Below are 15,951 nucleotides of genomic sequence, written 5' to 3'. Positions count from 1 at the left end.
AATCATATTTATGTAGCAGCATGTTTGAGAGTTCCTGCTCATTGTTGAGAATTCTGTAGGAAAATACACAGCTTCTTAATTGATTAAACATTATGTTAAAAACTGCAGTGCTTGGTAGTTTTCTGTGTTTTCTTTCCAGAGGCAACTGTGTAGGCCGCCATCTTTTAAGACTTTTCTTTTTTAGACTGATATTGTATTTTTTATGTTTGCACAACACATGAATGTTGTGAGGTTTTCTGGACAGAAAGACACTGATAGTCAAAATCAGTCTCATCTAAGAAACCCGCCTTCTTTTTCAGAAACAACCTTGGGGACAGGACAAGAATATGTTAAGTAGTAATGCAGTATAAGAATTGCCATGTTAGTCAAAGGTTAACCTGACATGGTATCCTTCTCCAAAAATAGACACTGATGGAGATGTGGAAAAGCATATAAAGATAAGTAAGTGTTAATGACTCCCCCAGCTGGAGTATTGTTAGTTTCTGTTAATATGTTGCTGGAGCACTTTCTGACTTAGGCAGTTTTTTTTATTTACTAGGGGTTAAAGGATATAATAGGTAGCTAAGACCCAGCAATTCATTTCAAGGTGCCCACATTGTTTCTCTATGCATAATGTTATATTTTCTTTAACTTGATATTGACTGGAATCTTGCTTAGTATTCATTCTCTATAGAACAGAGTAGCTTTCATTTGCAAAGGTAACCTATCATTTCTGTGTTTACTTTTGCCAGTAAATATCTGTATTTTGGTGTATGTTGTGAGTCAACACTGGCAGCTACACAGTGCTTTAGAAAAGGTTATGGTATACACTGCATTGTTTGGCCCATTGTACCTGAAAAGTACCATGATAAAGGGGAAATCATAACATGGCAAAATGAAGAATCATTCCTACACGAGTTTAAATTCTAAGTTCCCAAAACCTTAAGACAGAAGGGCTCGGTAGCTGTTCTTGGAATGTATAAAGATTTCATATTTTATGTAACGTGACTGTCCCATTGAGGGATTATGGAAGTCATTCTGTCCAACCTCAGAAGTCAAAGTTTGCTTTTGTCAGCAGTTAGTCTTTAGTACCCCCCACTGGGTGTCTTTCAACAACATTTGAGAAAATTACCATTATGCTGTTTCCAGCAGCTTGAAGTAAAGAGCTTAATGGACATTCACAACAGAAATCTTTCTTCAATCAGAAGTAGTTATAATTACGGGCAAAAAACATTGACCTGGAGGACTCACTATGGGAGAAGAGACTAGCAGTACTGTGAGAGATGTGCATCAGGAGAAATCTGTGGTGAGAGATTGAAACTTTTTTGTGTGAACTGCACTACTTGCGCCTTTATAAAACTGAAATCCTATGGTTTTGGATGTTTAGCTCTTTCTTTAAGCTCTAAGTGGGTTGTGTCAGCTGATACACGAATGGTTGCTTTTTCAGGTATATTTACAGTCTCAGTTAGGCAAATACTTTTTGTGTGGTGGGTCTGTGATAGTGCCTGGATAGTGCCTCTCATTTTGGTACACATTTCTGTGTTTTGGTGGTACTTGGTTAATATATTTTATTTATTTATTTATTTATTCAGATTTACTGATAGCCTGGTTTGGGAACTCATACTTTTCAAAACAAAAGTAATTTCTTGATGTATACCTTTCTATCATTTTCAGATACCATGTCACTTCAAAAAGTTTGAGTTTGTTTGTAATGGTCTAGTTTTTTACCTTGGAAAGTGTTAAATATCTTTCCCAGAGAGGCATATTCCTTTCCAGTTGCCATCCCATGAACTTGCAGTGTAGTGTTGCCAGACAGATACGTAACAGGTGTGAGCCAGAGAGAGAACTGCTTACAAATTATGTCATGAATGCAGGTGGAACAGAATTCATCTATTAATACTCAGCAAACCAAAACCCTTAACAACTGTGGAAGCAACAATATGCTATGTCCAGTTTTGTATTTCTGCAGAAGCTTAGCAATTTGAGCTTTATAACAACCAGTGGTAAACAGCAACAATCCATGGTAAACACAAATTGTTTGGGGCTTCGGGAGAGTAAATGGGAGAGAAGAAGGGGCTATGTGACACTAGGGAAGTGCGCTTTGTGTCAAGACTTGGAGGGCACTGCAGTGAAAGAATGAGCCTGTAATGGGTTTACCTGGAAAGTAAACATGCTCTACTTTGTTGAAATTTGTGGCATGATTTTTTTGCCTAAACAACAATACAAAGAAAGGGTACAAGAAACCATTTCACTAAGGGGCAGTGCAGCCTTTTTCTGTAAGCACAGTACCAAACTGTCATATCTTTAAAATTATGATAGAAGTTTTGACAAAAGTTATAATTGCATCAAAGATATTAAAATACCTGGAACCTCTGTTAACTCATGAGACTTTCAGTATATCATTTTACCAACCAGGAAAACAGTTCACAAATGTGAAAGCTTATGCTGAACTTGATATATTACATTTATTACTGTTGTTGCTGCATTTTTATCAAAAACAGATGATATGCCTTTCAAAGACCAGTTATAGTTACTAATTGCTGTTGGACTTGAGAATTAAAATAGATTTCATAGTAAAAAGGGCATTCAACTAAGTAAGTTAGAGTTCTGAGATTCTGGTATACCTACAGATAGCAGGTAGTCAGGGAAAATAATGACTGGGTTATGGTCAATATATACTATGTATGTGGAATATGAACATAAAGATGAAACAAAACTGGTATCAGCCCTTTTATGTGGGGCTTTTTCTAGAAAATCTATCTTAGGCAGCTGATTTAAAGGCCACTTTCAACGTACAAATAACTGAAGGATGTAGCAGCCTCAAAGGTTTCCAAATAAATGATATGCAATCATATCAACATATGATGTAACAAAGCTGAAGCCTTTTTAAAATTTTTGTATTTCAAGTCACTTACACTTCACTGGTTAAAGCGTGTGTAAGTAAATTAGACTTTAAGCTTAAAGAGATCACAGATGATACAGCTGAAGCAACACAGAAGTATCATCTTCAATGGTTTTAATAAAACTAAATAGCTGAATTGTTGAAGGTGTCAGAAAAAAAACCCATAAAAACAAACAAACAACAACAACAAAAAAAACCAGATATGAAGTAGCAAAAAAGATTCATATCCAAAAGTGTGCATTCACTGTTTGCATCTCTCCTTGCACATGTACTAGTCTCTTCAATACTTTGTCATTATTTTCCACCCTGTATATCGACATCACACTTTTCATCACTCTTTCATATTTTCTCAGCCTGGTAGCCCTGTAGTGCTTTAATACTTACCTTTAAGGCTTCAAGGCTTTAACACTGGGAGAGAACTGTCTGATCCTGGCTGAAGGCATTTCCCAGTTCAGAGCTGTTGTGATTCTTCAAGAACCGTCTTTTTGTGTCCTTTGATGAGCCTTTTAATCTTTGCCATCATTTTCTGGTTTTTGTTTGTTTGTTTGTTTTGCTTTGTTTTGTTTTTTAATCTTACAAAGTCTTTCTGTGCCAGGACTGTAGCCACCAACCTATCATGAATGGAAGCATAGGTCAATCCTCACAAGATAGGAAGACAGGAGACAGCTATTTCTTAGCTTTCTGCTTGGTGGAACTGTGGTAACTTAACTGTGAAACTGCAAATCAGGTTCTCCTCCATCTTTCAATTTCCGCAGCATTTTTTGACACTTGGACGTACTTTGTTTGTACTGTGGAGATGGGGGCTGTTTGTTTATTTGTGTAACACAGCATGTGTGCGCGGTGACACCAGGCTGGGACTACCTGTCTTGCTCCACTGTGCTTGTTCTCTGTTTTCCTTTGCAGTTTACATGCATAAAGCTGAGACTGAAGTGAGTGCTTGGTTATGCTGGCAGTAGGAATTTTAGAAAGTTCTGCCAGGGTGAACTGAAAAGCTTTAAATGAGAAAGAATGCTTTATCCTAGGCATTCTGAAGTCAGAGCAAGTCTTTCTTCACAGAACTGCAGTTCCCAGTAGCTGAGACCAGAGCTTATTGTGTCAACTACTTAACGTTAAACAAGGCCATTCTACCAGTGCATCCAAGACTGAACATCTTATATTTCTTGAGGCAATGGTGAAGAATGTCAGTGATGTTTAATGACAATTCTAATGCTAATTACACTGAGTTCTGGAGCATGCCTGACTACATAGTGCATTTTTTTGCCTTTTGTTCTTTAGAGATTGTAACTTCTGGAAGTTCTTCCTCTGTGAAGAGAGGGGAGGGTGTCTGTAGGGCTGCTATAGCTTTCTGTAATAAGCCTGACAAAAGGTGGTACTGAAAGAGCTAGAATTTTTCCGTTCTTTTCCATTCTTAATATTTAGAGCCAGCTGTGAATGTGTTGGATCTATTTGTTTACTTTTGTAGATGTTGTGAGGGACAGCACTAATTTCCCTTGTAATCTGTCATCCCAACTCTTGTGTAGCTGATCCACTGCCTACAACAAAGACTCAGTTTTATCAGTGCCTTATTATGCCTTCTGCCTTGTTATTTTCCTGCAGCTTGTCTTGTCTCATGTATGTAGGCAGAAGGGTGCTGTTGTCCTGGTGCTGCCAGGTGACCTCACAGACAGCAGGGCCCACCACCTGCTCTGCCTGGTGTTGAACACCTTGAGCTCAGTGAACTGGGTAAAACAAAGCATGATGGAAATAAATGCCAATACTTTTCAGGAGCCTGATGACCAGAGAGTGAAGTGAGGAGGCCTGGCCCCCAGTTGTAAGCTAAGGCAAAGTATTACCTGAAGCACCCTGTGTACCACCTGTTGGGAGATGCAATACCCTGTGATTTCAAACCTTGGGTAAAAGGTGCTCTGAGCTTGTTAGCACCTTTCATTAGAAACAGATAGGGATGGGGGCAGGCAGAAGTTCTGCCACTCCAGGAAAGTGAAAAGAGGTTGTATGCTCCTTGCAACAGTTCTCACTCAAATAGTATCAGGAGCTGGGAATGCCCTATACTTTCCATGCCCCTGTGTTAAAATTTGTGGGCAGCTTTAAGTTCTGATTTTCTCTGCCTCATTCTCTTCTTTAGTCCCGCTGAAGATATCAGGTAGGTACTGGGCATAATGCCACAGGGAATAGCGCGTGCTCATCATACATCAGCATATCCTCAGACACATTGTACTTGCTTTAGCTTCAGAACTCATCCATATAATGTGTTTTTTTCCTTTAACTTCTGTGTCATCCAGGAGTGTACTTGAAGAAATGAAGAGGGAGTCTTGAAACGGAGAGGTGTGGCTAGCAACTGTATCATTCTCATCTAGTATTTGAGGAGTGTCTGAACAAATACTGCTTTCATTCTTTGAAATTTGCAACTTTGTATTCCACAGGATGGGTGCTGAAGTCTTCTCATAGTTTATTTTAATGGATCTGTATAACTTAGCTAATGTTTTGTGACTGATAATCATTCTGCTGCTTTCAGCAAGAGATTACAGTATTATCTCTGTTTCACATATTAGTCCTTGCCAATGTGAAGTACTACTGGTGAGTCTCTGTTAGATGGTACTGTCTAGGAATTTGATGAAATTGCCATGGAAGATAGATTCCCTCTCTTTTGTATAGTGGCCTGTGCTCTTCCCTTGAATACCTCCATTGGACATGTTTCTGAACCTGGTACTGAATTCCCACTGAAATCATTAAGGAGTACTTGCACATGGCACCTGTGTTCCATCAAGCTCAGCACCTTACATACGCAACCATATACAGAGAGCCCAGGTGCAGATTTTGACCCAAGTGGAGTTTTTTTGGTAGAAAAACGAAGATGATGTTCATGTCAAATATGAATGCAGTGTAAGTGGGAAGCAGTTGTGATTGGAAGGGTTATCAGCACATAAATTAAAAGGTTATATTTGCTCCAAAACAGTGCTGAGGTAGTAAGTCTCGTTTCAATAATTTTCATACTAATTATGAGTAGAAAGCAATGTATTTGTGTTTTTTAAACTTAGGATATAATTTCAGTTCATGGATGCAAAAATCTTTCAGGAGTCTGCCTTGTTGGTATAAGATCTCAGCACCACAGAACAAGTATTAATTCCAGACATTTCTCCTTCATGGCGGGACCTGTGCATCTACCATGTATTTCTTCACTTCTCAGATGGTAGGAAGCAGAAGCATAGGAGGTGACATGTTTACTTGTGTGGGATGAGCTGTCACAGATCACTTACAGCTCTTGTCTCATCCCTGAGAATAGGAGCTGCAAGTCTGATGCCTTCTCAGTCAGGGCCCATATTAAGGGAGCTTTAAGTGATTATGTTGCATATACTGATAATCTTGTTTCCTTTTACAGGTGCCTTTACACTGTAAGGAAGCTATAAATGCGGTCGTTGAATAATTTCGGGTGCAATGAGCCTCTGGAGGTTATCTGTTCAGGGCAGATCTAGTTTGAGCAGGTTGCTCAAGAAATCTCCTAGTGAAATTTTGAATATCTTCGAGAATAAAGTTTCTTTTTGAGCAACTTTTTCTTTAGTGATTTTTTTTTATTTTTTTTTTTCAATGTTGACTACATTGAATCAAGTCTTATTTCATTTTCAGAGGTGGCCTTTCTCTGTCTCTAGGTTATATTTTTTTAAGGCTATTTGCATCTTGAGAAACAAAATAGATTTTGGTTATGAAGCAAATTGCGGCTGTGTTACAGAAAGGATGTAGAGGTGGGGACAGAAATAAGTGAGTGATGCATATATATCAGAATTTAAACTGTGGATGTTGTAACTTGACAGCAGTGTTCCCCCAGGCAGAGACTCCTGATTGGCAGCAGTATAAGACACGGAAGGTGGAGAGTGTAAACACAGAGAAGAAGCGCTGTGTATAAATATATAATCTTCTTGCAGTAGAGGGGCACCAGAGAGTCTTCCCAGCAGCTCATGGTAAGGACTCTCGATTCTAAACCCAGCAGGCAGAACATTTAGGGAAGTTGCTTTTGTGAAGAAAAGGTCTCATGTGCATCTCTCTCTACTGCCTCTGGCTTTGAGAATCAGTCTGCGCTCAGCAAAGTATTTTAATGCTGCGGTTGTCTAGCACAGGCTTCTCAGGCTTGTGGTGTCTGTCTACAGTTCTGCTCTCTTTCTCGAATCCCTTAAAATAAGTCCATGGGTGGGAACACATCAGGGTGTTTCAGGGGCCTGTAGATATTTCAGAGTCTTGGTTTGTCTCCCTGCTAGCTAGATATTTGTCCAATCTACTGAAAGCACTTAAGTGCTACTGAATTCACTTTTTAACCTGGGTTACTCCAGAAAACACTAGGAACTAGCACGAGCTGATACTCTGATACTCTCCCATGGGGGGATTGGGCTATTTCCTTCCCATAGCTTGCCTAGGGTTTCTGGATTTATGTATATAAATATATAATATTCTGTACTTAGCACACTACAGGATTCAGGCTCAGTTCAGAGACACATACAGCAGACTCATCTGTGGTATTTAACACCTTGCTACCCCTCCATTGTCCATGCTGCCTCTGCCAGAAGCAGCCTGTCATTAACACACCATTTCTGGAGGCACTATTTGATCCCTGGTCCTTGTTACCAATTTCAGCCTAGTTCGTGTTTGGGTGTTAATTCTGACTGTCTTTACCTGTTAGCAAGTTAGCTGATGGCAAGTAATTGTAGGGTTGCTTTGGGTCATGTTATCCAGAGATTTGAGAAGTGTGGGGCTCAAGTGTGGGACTGCTTTTAGCTGAAAGATGGGATGTTTTTTTTACTAATCGTGTTCTAGTGCAGAGGACATGTTCATATGTATTCAAGCTGTTGTTCTGTGTCCTTCAGTGTGGTCTGAGCAATTTTGCATTATGTTACAACTGGAACAACCTCAAGAAGAGCATACATTAAATAGGAGAAGGCACTTGTTCTTCTAGAGCATCCCTGTGGGCAGCAGGATATGAACTTCTCCAGTAGCAGATTGAAATTCTTTCTCTACTACAGTCAGGAGAACTAGCTGTTAATGTTTAAATTAACAACAGGACAAGGACTTCACCAAAAAAGTATCTGAATTTGATGATTTAAAATTATAAACTCTCAAGATATGCATTCATTGAAAAGTATGAAAATTTGATTATTCTCTTTTTCTCTTTGCACTTTTACAACAAGGAAAAATAACTAAAAATATTGCTTCTGAAATGAAATTTGCTTTGGTAGTTTAAAACCAATACATGGGTGTTTTGTGATGAAGCTGTGAAGCCCTGAAAACTGACTTAATAATGACTTCCCAACGCAGCCTTAACACTGCTATTAGGAACCCCTGTAATTTCTGCTTCTCTACAAAATGTGCTGAACTTCTATGATAGATAAAAAAATCTCATATTCTGCTTTCTTCTGTTAGAAAACGAGTCCACGGGAACCTTTTAAATATATAAAATGCATGCAAAGATAAATTTTCTGCTTCTGAATTAGCCCATTTCAGCTTTGTACAGTTTGGAAAATAGAATATGATTTTGCTTTGTAAGATATACTTCTTTTTCTAAATTTGTTAAATTTGTTGCATTTGAGATACACTTAAATGCTAAATAATATATCTTTGACACGTGTAAAATGATTTAGCTGACCTGTATGCATTATGTACTGTGGAGTACATAATCTGGTTGGTAGGACATGCAGCAAGTTTATTTCAAACAGAAATACTGTGTGAAGTTTAGAAATATTTTGGAGAAAGGCTGAGTAATATATGGTTGTGAAATGAACAAATTACAGCTTGGATGACTGTTTCTTTTGGAAGGATAATAAGAGATTGGTATCGTTTCCATCTACTGAAATCAGCTGAAATTTTTCAGTTGGCTTTAACAAAAGATGAATTGGGATGTTAGCAGCTATCATGCAAGCAATCTATAGTTCAGGCACTGTAATAAATTAAAAACATTAAGCAGGTTTTGGAGTGGTTTTTCAAAGCTGACAAAAATTGCTGTATGCTGACAGCTGACTCAAATGAATATGTACCAACAAAGTATCTGCAAATAGGACTCTGAGGCTGTAATGATGAGTTTATGGTAGGTATATACCACGAGGCTACAAGAAGGTGGGAAAGTGAAAAAATATAAAACAGTACTGGAAATGCCTGTTCTGAATTCTTAGTGTAGCAGCCAGCAGCTGGATGTTTTCCACAGCATCATACAAGGGGACTGTGCTTTCTCTGAAGACCAGAAGCACAGCTTATGTGCTTTTTTGCAGGGAGACAAATGTGTGCATCCTCAGAGCCTATTTGAGACTTCAGGTCTGGACTATACATACACAAGTAGAGAACCACAGTAGGTTGCATGTGATGTGCACAAACAAGTACAGTTCCGTTAGCAGAAGGCGATGCCAGTTCACAGCAGCTGAGAGTTCAAGTATTTGCTTTTCAGACTGAAATTCCTGGAGGCAGTACATGAAAGAAAAACCCTTCTTTTTCTGCTCTCAGCACTGCTAAAAAAAGACATGTTTAATGATGATCATAACTAATAAAAAACCTTTGATAATACCCCACACTTACTGTATTTTTTTAATACAGATTCCTTCTGACCTGGTTGGTGAGCTAAAACATGTTGCCTCCAAATATGCTTGTATGACTTCTGTGTCATGAGTTGTTTCTTAGACTATTTAAGTTGCAGAATTGTCATAATTGGATGAGTGATGGCACAGGCACGTTTGAGCACATTGAGTTCTTTTCTTCGTGATTGCAGAGCAAGGTGCCAAGGTGCAGGACCAAATGCTTTGCTGTCAGTGGGCTTTCTAAGACTGGGAAGAACAGGCTTACAGCACAGGAGTTTTTAAGGCTCAAAACTGTCTGTGATTTAAGAATAAACTGATACAGGGAACATCTGAGCAAATGCTTTGAAAGAAATTGGTAATGTACTTTTCAATTTCAGTGTGACTTGACTGACAGCAGCTTAAGTAATAAGTAGAGCTAAATCCTCTGATGACCTGCTTGATTCAGTCCCTTCAGGTCAGTACAGAAGTATGCATGTGGTGCCTTACATCTGCAGACAGATTCACCAGCCTTAATACACCTGTTAGGAATTTAACTGCTGCTGAGATAGATACTCCTGGATGGTAATGAGCTTTGTTAGAATTTGTATTGAGTGTCCTCTTGAACACTGCTTTACAGAAGACCACTCTTTTCTCCTGTAACCAAAGAACAGTCTCATTATCATGAAAACCACTTAATGAAAGGATTTGTTTCACAGTCTTATCTTCTTGGACTGGGTTGCAGGTTCAAAGAGGTTCAGAGAGAACCCAGATTTCCTGACATCAGTGCATTTCATCCTGCATGCTGAATGCTGTGTGTTTCTACTAGAGGCAGTAAAGCAGTGACCTAGGTTCTGCAGGATGCCTGGGTTCTCCAGCCTTACACCAAGCACAAACATCAGATGTCCTGTGTTCCAGACTGAAAGGAAGAGCCGCAGCATTTTCCTTTTTAAATGTTGCTTATAGACATGCTAAGGTTTAGAATCACTTGCTTGGGGCTGTAGGAGGTATGAATGCATGTGCCAACATTAGATTAAGTGCCAAAATTATATATTGTATATATAAGTAAGTGTCCAAGTTTGAGGGGGGAAACTGGTATTCAGTAGATACTTGACTACAAATCAGCAATAGTAGATGTTATGAATGTGCAGGTGTTTCAAAGCAAATTTACTCTAGAATACTCTGTTAATTCTTCCTTTTTTTTCAGATGCCCTTTCACTCTGCTTTAGATTCTTTTATAGGTTCTCTGCAAGCCTATTTCTAAAAAAGTGTTTTAAAAATAGCTTAGGTTATCTGCAGTCTGCACTGTGTACCTGTCCTACTGTGTGTTGTCACATAACACCTGTTAGATCTTGCTCAGGCTTTTGAGGATTTGCATTAGAGTTTCCCTTTCATAGTGCAGCAAACTCTGTAGTTGAGTGTGCTGTGTTTTGAGACCTGAGTCTTTAACTATAAAAAAATAAAACAGTGTTTCCTGTCTGTCACTTGTTTGTGTGACTGCAGCAATTTCAGCTTGGATAGGCTTGAGTGAGCTGGGAGCTACTGCTGTCAGAACAGCAGCTCTGAAGGCTTGAAAATGTAAGCACCAGCCAGTGAAGCAAACATCTGTAATGTGCACTCTGTGTCCAAGCATGAAAGTACAAAGCCAGAGAGAAAGCAGTGGCCACCTGGCAGATGTTTTCAGGTGACTGACATATTGCGGTCTGTATGGCAGTTTTTGATTGATAGGAAATAACGATCATTTGAAGACCATTATTTCCAGTCCCATAGTGTACATCTTGGTGTATTTTGCTAGGGAATAAACCTTTGTAATTCTGCAGTCTCTCACTCATGCTGCTTACAATTCTTTGTCCCCTTGAATGTTTAAACGTAGTATTTGCATTCCTTGAAATGTCACTATGTTAATGTTTCACCTGCAAATATGTAGTATCTGATTCACAGTAATTTTTTCCCCACAGTTACATCAATTTATTGCACATGAAAGCATAGCACAGTCATACAATGTACCTATCATTTGGCTCACTGATCTTTTTACAATCAGTGTATTTTAACTTAATGTAACCTATCTGTAGCCCCGTTTATTTGCTGGTATCAAGTAAGATACTTTGAAATTGATGGATTTTGGAAAGCCATGTTTGATTTTGTGATTACTGCAGTTTTCTTCTCCAGTTATTACACTGGAAATAGATGATGAACAAAAGCTGATATTTCAAAAAGAAGAAAAACAGTTGTTACAATAGGTATGCTGAGTAGTGACAGAATGGGCATAATATGCAGGAAGAGTGGGGAAATGGTGAGCTCCATAGAGGTTCAGTTTTGGCATGCTCATATCTTCAAGGGTGGTTCTTGAGTAAAAATGTGAACAGCTGACTCAAGGGAATACTGCTGTTTCTAACATGAAATTCAGTTATGCTTATCAAAAGTGATCAAAGACTGGCCCAAGAAATGCTGTAGCAACTGTCTTAAACTAAACTTTCTCTGATGTAAATACAAATGTGACTCCTCCCTAATATCTGTGCTTAGCTGGGTTTGGAGTTGAGAGGTGTCCTTTCTCATTCTGTTTTCTCTCTTCACAGAGCAGGCATAAAGTTGTGGCTTACACCTTTCTAAGCACTAATAAGTGACTGTAAGATGGATGTGATTTTCCACTTCTGCTAATCAGTATCAATGTTTTTTCCACCCATACTTCAAGATCAAGGGGAATAAAAATTTGTGGTGTAGAGGGCTGTGCTTGAGGCAATTGGCCTCCTAGGGCTATATCTGAAGTTCATAAATTATCTCTTTCTCAAGGCTGTGCCTGAAGGCATAATGCAGTCATGGGTATTTAGTTAAGAACTTAAAATAACGTTGCCCTGATAAAAGCAAGGAGTTGGTGGTTCACAGGCTTCTGCTGCAGGAGACAATTAACTTGAGAAGCCTAAAGGATGTCACTGTCACACTGGACAGGCAGGAGTCATTTGCTTCATCTGGGATGACTGAGTGGCTGTAAATAGGAATAGGGAAAGGAGTCCGAGCTCTGCCCATTTTTCCTTTTTGATGGATCATGCTTCTACCTGCTATTTTTGAAAGATTCTTGCTCTGTAAGTTTGTACTTTCATAACCAATGAATTCATTTTACTGGCTGAGGAAAAAGGGGGAGTTACTTGGAGGGACGGGAGAAATAGGGAAGTATGTTGTTTGGTCATAATGTTCTGAAGTGAGAACAAATAACAGTGACAGAAAAAACACTGTAGATATACTAACTGATTTTTATAAGAAAATCATTTAGTCAACTGTATCCAAGGTGACAAGTAGTTTTAAAACATAGTTGTTATTTTAGATCTTAAGCTGATATAACTGTTGCATTTCAGAAGTTGTTTCATGTAACCTCAGTCATAAATAGGTAACCATGTATTTTCTTTTGCCTGTAATCAGTACTTCAAGATCTGAAAGCAAACTTGGTTTCTAGTTATTATGAACTGAGCTACCACACAGTTTAAAATGCTTTGACGATTGCAAGTTTTTCTGAAGTATGTTGCTTACTTGCAAATGCTGATGGTGAACAGCTCATCTTTAAGCTGGTTTACATAAAAACATTGTATGCCTGTAGGCTACAGAATTTCATTAAAATCTCAGTGTTAGTGCAGCTCTTAAAATTTGCTGTTTGCAAATGACTCTCTGAAATAGCTTTTCTCTCCTTGGTTGAAATGCAAGTAACTTGTTACAGCCCAGTTCCTTTACTCAGGTTGGTGCCTATTAGTCCTTTCCTTACACCAATCCATGAAAGGCTAAGCAGATAAGATAGCACTTCTGGCTTTATCTGTAAGTAATATAATATAATTTGTAAATAATAATAATTTACAATTCTTGCCTGTTCTGGGCTGGGTCCTTCTGTCATTATGAATATGGAGCAAATTACTTATTGGCTGCAATGCAATGAGAGATCACACACAACTCAGTGCCAGGAATGGTAAAACAGTCCTTATATATATATATATTTCCCTCCTGATCTGATCTCATATTTCATAAAATGATTTTAGGAAGAAATGATAATTTTTAAGAATGTGAGCTGCCTGAGCAAACCAAATTTCAATCCTATTAACTGTGCCATGCAGTAAAACTTGTGAAGTGAGTAACAGTCTGAAAATATGCACCTATGCAAACCTCAGATTCTTTTCCTTGCTGTACAAAGGCTAGAACATGTTTTTAGTAAAAACATTCTGCATCTTCAGCTTCTGTGACTTAGCAGTGCCATTCTGTCACTGCCCTTTCCTGTGATAGGGAGCTGAGGAAGCTTTGCCTTGCTCTTCCCTGCCTTGACTTCAGATGTAGCTCTGAATGCCAGCCCGAGCAGTACTTTGGTGGAAGCAATTGATCATGATGAAGTAGGCTTCCACAAGGGCTTCTGGATGTCTGTAAAATTACAATGCATTCTAAACTCTTCCCACCCAGCCAGTATTTGAGCCAGCTGGCTGACAGTAAATCCCATTGCCAGTTCCCTGTGAAACTGCTCTGCTACCTGCTCTCTCAAGCTCCACTCAAGCCTATGATCACTAAAAATCAGAATTTTATTTTCTTTGCTTCCCAAAACCTGATTTGTCCTGATTCTTTCTTTCCCACTCACTCTCCTCCTAGTCCTCCCTGCTACCTTTATCTCTTTCTTCAACACAGGCACTTCTGCAGTGGGTTTGTGTTTTCCTCTTGTGTTCTACTCGGCACAGCAAGATTCCTCATACATACTCAGCAAGATTCTTCCCACATGCAGGAGAGACACCCAGACAGGGCACAGCCAGAAAGAGCTTAGATCTGCATTGTAGAAAAAAGTGTCTTAGCACCAGTCTGGAACGTGCTTGGCACAGAAAAAGTTTCCTGGGTGTTTAGATGGTGAAATCAAAGACATCTCAAACCAAATTTTTTGAGAGACTGTCTTTCTGGAGAGGTTAGTTGATCTTTGATGTACCTTTACATGAATACTAAAAGATAAATGCTCAGTAAACTCCCTACTGCACCAAATTAATGTGGGGAGTAAAAAGAAAGATCATCAGAACTCTTTGAAGAGTAAAAATATGTGCTCCCTTAAGTTCACTGCTACAAATTTCTGCATGAAATTTTCTTGGCGTCTCCATATATATGAGGTAGATATCTAGCACGCAAAATTTTATCAGAATGTATGCATCTTTGAAAACATACGGGCACCTGAAGACAGGGTTTGTAATGGAATGTGTTGTCATGGTTTTATAATTTTTGCTGTTGGTATTCCACATCATGACATCATGTGGAGCACAGAGAATAACTACACGTCCAAGAGGACCTCACAGTCAGAGAGGAAAATACATCATGTAAGTGACACTCCCTCTCTCTCTCTCTCACTGCCTGGCAGCAGGTGTGGGTGTGCTTCCAAGCCATGTGCCTTCAGTTTCAAAGTAGGCTTCTCGGTCTTCAGAAAACTCTCTCTTATTTTACTTGATTTATTAGCCTCAGTTTCAATTAGATTGTATTATATTGTGTTACCTTGCATTCCAGTATCATAGTTAGTAAAGTAATTTTTCCTACTTAGATCATTGCCACTGCTCTGTTTGTTTCCTTGAGCCCAGCTCCCATCTCCCTTCTCCTTCCCCTTTTTCCCTTCCCATTTTTGGGGGCCAGGGGGCCCACGGGCCTACTGCCCACTGTCACAGACAGAGATTGATCTAGATAACTCTATGACACATGTCAACCAACTAGAGTAATAAGCAATGCTAGGAGCCCTGCTTATGCAAATAAATGTATGCAAGTGCTGGCAATGAATGTACAAACACACATCTAGTCCAGCTGCTAACATTTTTCATTAGTGAGTCTTGCCAAAAGGCAGTTTTTATGAGTCAAGTATATAAGCAATACTGTACTGAAATGAGATTTTTATGCTCGTCACAGAACCACTTTGTTATATTTCTCCTGTAATAGGAACTCCTGGTTACCTTTATGTTCCTAGTGCACGATGAGAGGCAGGTAGTAAAAAACAGTATGGCTTACCCGTCTTGTGCTTTGGAGTCTGCAGCTGAAAAATTACTGAGTACTAGCAGTTAATCACAGTGCAGTTGTGAGTAAGCAGACTTGTATCGCTTCATGTGAACTGCATAGTAATAGAGGTAGATTGTACGTGGCTAGATGAAAAATCAGTGGTGCATGGAACCTGCAACTCTGGAGGCACAAACAAGTGAAACTAGGGCAGAAGATACTGTGCTACTGACTATGAGGAATTTATTGTTACCCATTAGACACTAGCATACTGATTTAACATGTGACTCCATGGTTCTTGGAGGCGGGCAACTGTTAAATGGAATTATCAAGTAGAGGAAACAGAAGAGAAAGAGAGAAAATATTGTCATTATATACTGGTTAAACTTATCTCCAGATACCTTTTTCCTTCCTGAGTAGTAGCACTGTAATAATCTGGAAGTTGAGATTTTAAAATCTGGTATCTTGCAGTTCCAGGAGGAAAAGAAAGAAAGAAAGAAAGAAAGAAAGAAAGAAAGAAAGAAAGAAAGAAAGAAAGAAAGAAAGAAAGAAAGAAAGAAAGAAAGAAAGAAA

At 38.9% G+C, this 15,951-nt stretch overlaps 1 protein-coding gene and 1 long non-coding RNA gene across 17 annotated transcripts in view; one reads left to right on the top strand and one right to left on the bottom strand.

The window, feature by feature from the left end:
- Positions 1 to 15,951, top strand: part of HECW1 (HECT, C2 and WW domain containing E3 ubiquitin protein ligase 1) — a 203,647-nt gene that overhangs the window by 86,975 nt on the left and 100,721 nt on the right. The window lies entirely within an intron of this gene.
- The window catches only part of LOC107309817, a 29,575-nt gene that overhangs the window by 6,587 nt on the left and 7,037 nt on the right, over positions 1 to 15,951 (bottom strand). The gene's annotated exons all lie outside the window — the stretch shown is intronic.

Source organism: Coturnix japonica, chromosome 2, assembly GCF_001577835.2.
Source record: "Coturnix japonica isolate 7356 chromosome 2, Coturnix japonica 2.1, whole genome shotgun sequence".
NCBI classification, from domain to species: Eukaryota; Metazoa; Chordata; class Aves; order Galliformes; family Phasianidae; genus Coturnix; species Coturnix japonica.
Note: the sequence above shows the minus strand (reverse complement) of the source record. Positions and strands in the feature narration are given on the sequence as shown.